The sequence below is a fragment of the Camelina sativa genome, chromosome 20 (genome assembly GCF_000633955.1).
Source record: "Camelina sativa cultivar DH55 chromosome 20, Cs, whole genome shotgun sequence".
In the NCBI taxonomy this organism is placed as follows: domain Eukaryota; kingdom Viridiplantae; phylum Streptophyta; class Magnoliopsida; order Brassicales; family Brassicaceae; genus Camelina; species Camelina sativa.
Genome location: NC_025704.1, coordinates 16,861,564 through 16,867,606, shown reverse-complemented (window position 1 = coordinate 16,867,606; position 6,043 = coordinate 16,861,564).

Here is a 6,043-nt window from a genome sequence, read left to right as displayed (position 1 = left end):
TGCATCTTTACATTTCCATCTTAGGATTGTTAGTGACAAACAATCATTACATTTGTCTTAACTTAGATTCATATGCACATCTTATCTGTTCACAAACACTCATTTAGGATTGATACCTCTTGTACTGCAATAGCATAAGGGGAATTGAAACACCCATCCATCATTCCATTCATATATCATCTTTGCATACATCCACCATCATTCACCCACTATATTAAATACTTGTTTCAAAGGCACGGCTTGTAGCACAAGATTCTTTCAAAGACCAGGAATAGACTATGAGGAGACATACTCCCCTTTGATGGATGCAACAACATTTAGGTACTTAATAAGTCTGGCTATAAGAGAAAAACTGGATTTGCGGTTAATGGATGTTGTAACGGCATACTTGTATGGTCCACTGGATAATGAAATTTATATGAGATTACCAGAGGGTACTGAGCTCAAAGATAAGAGTGGTTCTCGAGAACAGTACTGCATTAGGCTGAACAAATCCCTTTATGGACTGAAACAGAGTGGTCGAATGTGGTATAACCGATTAAGTGAATATTTAGCTAAAGAAGGCTATAAGAATGACCCAATCAGTCCATGTATTTTTATTAAGAAGTTTGCAAACAAAGGGTTTGTTATTATAGCAGTGTATGTTGATGATTTAAACATATTTGGAAACCCTGGTGAAATTGCTCAAACAGTAGAGTATTTAAAGAGAGAATTTGAAATGAAAGACCTAGGTAAAACTAAGTTCTGTTTGGGGCTGCATCTTGAGTACATAAATAATGGAATCCTTGTGCATCAAATGGCATATACAGAAAAGGTACTCAAGAGGTTTAATATAGACCAAGCTCACCCATTGACCAGCCCAATGGTTGTAAGAAGCCTTGACTTGGATAAAGATCCATTTGGTCCAAAGAAGGACAATGAAGAAGTTCTTGGTCCTGAAGTGTCATACCTCAGTGCTATAGGAGCTTTAATATTTTTAGCTAGCCACACTAGACCAGACATATGTTTTGCCGTGAACCTCCTAGCAAGATTTAGTTATTGTCCGACCAAAAGGCAATGGAACGATATTAAACATGTTCTGCGTTACCTACAAGGAACGACAGACTTTGGTTTATTTTATACTAACTATAACAAGGAAGGTTTAGTTGGTTTTGCTGATGCAGGTTACTTGTCGGATCTGCACAATTCATGGTCTCAAACAGGCTATGTATTCATGGTCTCATACATGAAGATAATACGGCCTACATCGCACAGCTCAAGGAAGGTTACATCAAGGGAGATCGGACGAAGCACATCTTACCAAAGTTCTTCTTCACACATGAACTACTAAAGGCCGGAGAAGTTCAAGTGGTTCAAGTTCAATCCTGCGACAACTCAGCCGATCTCTTCACCAAATCATTGCCGGCAACAACGTTCAAGAAGCTCATGCACCAGATTGGGATGCAGAGACTTAAGGACTTCAGGGATGCTTAGAACAGGGGGAACAATGTGTGATGTACTCTTTTTCCTTCACCATGGTTTTGTCCCATTGGGTTTTCCTGGTAAGGTTTTAATGAGGCAGCATCCCCAAGCACATTGCATCGATCCCTTGGCATCGGCATGGTTATGTCATCCAAGGGGGAGTGTTATAAACCACTTAAGGATGGAATCCATAACCAAGCCCATACATGGTCCATAGGCTGTCGAAGACAAGGAAGCCCATCGGCCATTAGTCTTAGCTTATGTCGGTCTAAGTGTTTTGTGTTTCCTATTGTGATAAGGCCTAGACTTTACTATATATATGTAACCTCTATTCGATAATGATTAATAAAAATAAGAGTTTCTAGACTTTGAATCCTCTTGTTTTACAACATTTCTCATTTTATCCTATGATTATTTATTTTTCAAAGCACACCAAAACATTTGAATTTAAATATCTCCTTAGCCACATAATTGTAAAACCTTTTTTCATCTAGATGTCTAATTTTTATAGTTTTTTTCTTTACACTTACAAATTTAAAATTATGTGTCGTTTTATTTATTATTAATATTATTTTCTATAAAGAACCAGAAAAAATAGATATATTACAAAATCCAAATTTTTTAGTTTTTATCATTTACTGTAAATACGAGTTATTCGCCAAATGAAAGCCTAAAAACAAACAATTCCAAACTAAACCAAGTCATATAGATATGAGCCTACTTTGTTCAATAAAAGTCATTTACTTGGGTGCTTTTGTATTGGTTCGATTAGTTGTGGTTGTACCACTTTTACCAGAAATTTAATAAAACCTTGCTTGCTTTTTTCTTGTCTTTTTGGTTATCACTATTGTCACTGGTTTTATGATTGTCCAGAAGTCTCTCCTCGTTTTTATTTGGTCGCTAAGTGTGGTTTAATTCATGGTCTATGTGACAACCCGTCCGTGGACCCCACTAGCCTCACTGCTAGTTACCCCCATAGGCTGGCCCTGCAGGGCATCGATCATAACCCATCACTGTGGACTAACTCACATAATCCACCAGTAGGTTATTGGTGCATCAGGCGTTCCTCGAACCCTGGTCCCTCACTCTTTAACAACCTTCCCACAGACAAGTTGTCACCAATTGATTTTTATGTGACAACCCGTCCCGCGCACCCCACTAGCCCACCGCTAGCTGCCCCAACGGACCGTCCGTGGACCCCACTAGCCCACCGCTAGCCGGCCCAACAGACCCCAAGCTGGCTCTGCAGGGCATCGATCCTAACCCCTCACCGGGCAAATGGAACTATTCATCCGAATCCACAGTAGGTTATTGGTGCGCCAGGCATTCCTCGAACCCTGGTCCCCACCCTTTAACAACCTTCCCACAGGACAAGCTGTCACCAATTGATCTGCAGGTCAATTGGTGGCAACTTGTCCTGTGGGAAGGTTGTTAAAGGGTGGGGACCAGGGTTCGAGGAACGCATGGCGCACCAATAACCTACTGGTAGATGTGGATTTCCACAGTGATGGGTTAGGATCGATGCCCTGCAGGGCCAGATTGGGGTCCGTTTGGGCGGCTAGCAGTGAGGCTAGCGGGCTAGCAGTGAGTCTAGTGGGGTCCACGGGACGGGTTGTTACAATATTTAATAGGAGGAATTTGATTACAACAAAAATAAAATATTTTGTTTTAAAAAATATTAATAATGTAAAAAGATAATTATCAAATATTACAGAATTTATATAAAAACACAAAGTCTTTTTAAATAATTATAAGGAGATTATATATATATTTCATAACATTCAAAATTATAATATTATTTACTTATTTTTAATTTTAATTTATTAATTCTACAAAATATATAAAAAGAGATTAAATAAAATATACGGTTAATTATTAATTCTAAATTTTGTAGATACTCATATTTAAATAGTTTATTCAAAAACATTGCTTTCAACTTTGTTTAGTTGGGAAAAAAATTTTAAATGGTAAGTAAATTTTTCTTATAATTTTAACCAAAATTTTCTTCTACTTTCTCCTTTTTCAGTTGGAAATAGGTAAGATTAATTTGTTGACCCAAAGAAAAGATTAATATATGCATCTTCTTTTCCTAATACTGTATTTTAAAATTTATTGTAGTATTTTTAGATTGATTTATTTAATTTATATTTTCATCTTTGAATTAATTGAGATTCATATATTATCGTGCTTATAATTTTATATTGTTTCTTTAATTATGTCAAATTAATTTTTTTCTAATTTCTCAGCCTTGATTGGTTGGCCATAAACCTTTCTTTTTTTTTGCAAACATAATTGTCACCATTATTAAATCCCAAAGGGAGATAACGAGTAAAAGTTCATAAACCTAATGGATGGATAAAATAGGCTAATCAAACACAAGCTTACAACAAACATAGATAGATAGATTGGAAAACACAAATCATTGTTGATAGATCCATATGAGCTCAAAGACTGTGACACTTTGGTTTGCGGAAAGGTTTAAAAGAATTGATTTGGCTACATATGTCACCAAAATGCACTTATTTTTTGGTCAGGGGTCCTGAGAGAACTTCATGATGTGTGACCTTCCTAGAAGTGACTGTCGGAACTGTGGGAGTGAGGACAAACACACAGGAAAAGATCATTTGTTGATTTGTAGAGTCGATAAACAAGTTTTTAAAGCCTTTCAGACGTAACAAACTAGTCATCGAATATGGGTAGGTCCCCGGGCCGGGAATAGATGTAGAGCCCACTTAGAAAGGTGGGTCCATGGACTGAGAGTGGACATGGGCTCATTAAGCAAGGTGGCGGTTGAGGTGATACAGAGACAGAGGCTACAGCAAAAGATACTTCCACGAATACATTGAGAAATTTAACATTTGTTACTATCAAAAGATATTGTGACGTTAGAAAAAAGTTTTTACTTTCATTGGTTGTCGGAGCAAGTCAATTTGAGATAGTAAAAAGACGTGAACATTTTCTCTCGACACAGGAGGAGGGCAGAGCCGAGGTTCTCTATATAGTGGAGAAGGTTGGACACAAGGTTATAGCTCCGAGAGAGGAAGGTGGAGGAGGTTAGACGCAAGTTTATCTCCCCAAGAGAGGATGGCGGAGCCAAGGTTCTTTCCATGGTGGAGGAGGTTGAATGCAAGGTTCTCTTCATAAGGGATGAGGGTGGAGCCGAAGTTTCCTCCATGGTGATCATATATTATTGTGATGATATATCATTGATTAGTATATTTTTTATTCAAAATATTTTTTGAGCCAACAATCTTAGTAATTAAAAAAGTACGCAAAAGTGAAAGCAACATAGTTGGCTTAATGTGTTCATATATACATTTTCTAGATGGTGATAAAGAATATATTTGTAACATAGAGTATAGGTGTAAAAAAAATATTTTTAATAGTAACATACATAAAAGATTTGTAAATGGGTATAAATCAGTGTATTATAACAAAAATAAAATTTATAAATAACATACAACAAATTTTAATATATTTTTGTTAAATTAATTTAATTTATAAAACTTTAAACCCGCACATCGGGCGGGTCTTCATCTAGTATATAGTAAAGTCTAGGCCTAATCACAATAGGAAACACAAAACACTTAGAACGACATAAGCTAAGACTAATGGCCGATGGGCTTCCTTGTCTTCGACAGCCTATGGACCATGTATGGGCTTGGTTATGGAGTCCATCCTTAAGTGGTTTATAACAAGAAATATTTATTACAGATTTTAAAAAATCTGTAAAAGAATCCAAATAAATTCTAGTTAATGATTTAATATTCCCCTTAATTTATTCATATCTTTATGCCATCAGTTTTTCACTTTTTGTATTATAATTTTGGTCTTTTATATGATTCATCGGATTCTAATTTTTCATTCCCTCTTTTTGTAGTGGTTGTTTGGAAATCAAGATCAAGCAATTTCTCCATCTTTTATAACATGTATGTTTTGTAGTTCTCTATATTTTATTTTATTCTTTGGTAATTTGATATATCAATTCCCCCAGACTTAGTTTTTGTTTGCCCTCAAGCAAATCAATAACTTAATCTGTGGAAAAGGTTTGAAAACGCGGAAACTCTTTTTTTTTTTAAGTAATGCCATGATCATCCAAACCATAATCCATATGCTTAGCAGACAAATCCAAATCGAACCACCATGTACTTCTCAATAGACATTCACAGCATCCCAAATTCAAACCAAATTCCATAACATCCACTATTTAGCCTTCATCGCTGGGTCTAATCAATTTGATCAATGCCAAGAACCTTCTAGACTCATTCCCGTTCAATATCATAACAAGCAAGACAATATCTTTACAACATGTGGTACTCTTTCTCTCCCCAAGACTTATTCTATTATTAACTTCCTTTGAGCCTTGCTTTGTTTTTGGTTTCATTTTTTCTTATTATTTTTTTTATCAAAGGTGTAGGCGAATAGTAGGGTCATCGGTAATTTACCTACCCCTCGCTTGCAAGCTTTGTGTGATCATCTGACTCAAGAGTAGAATAATGGGTCAGGTAATTTACCTATCCCTCTAAACTGATCAAAATCATCTCATCTTTTAATCTTCTCTTCTTTTTTCTTTTTAAAGAAA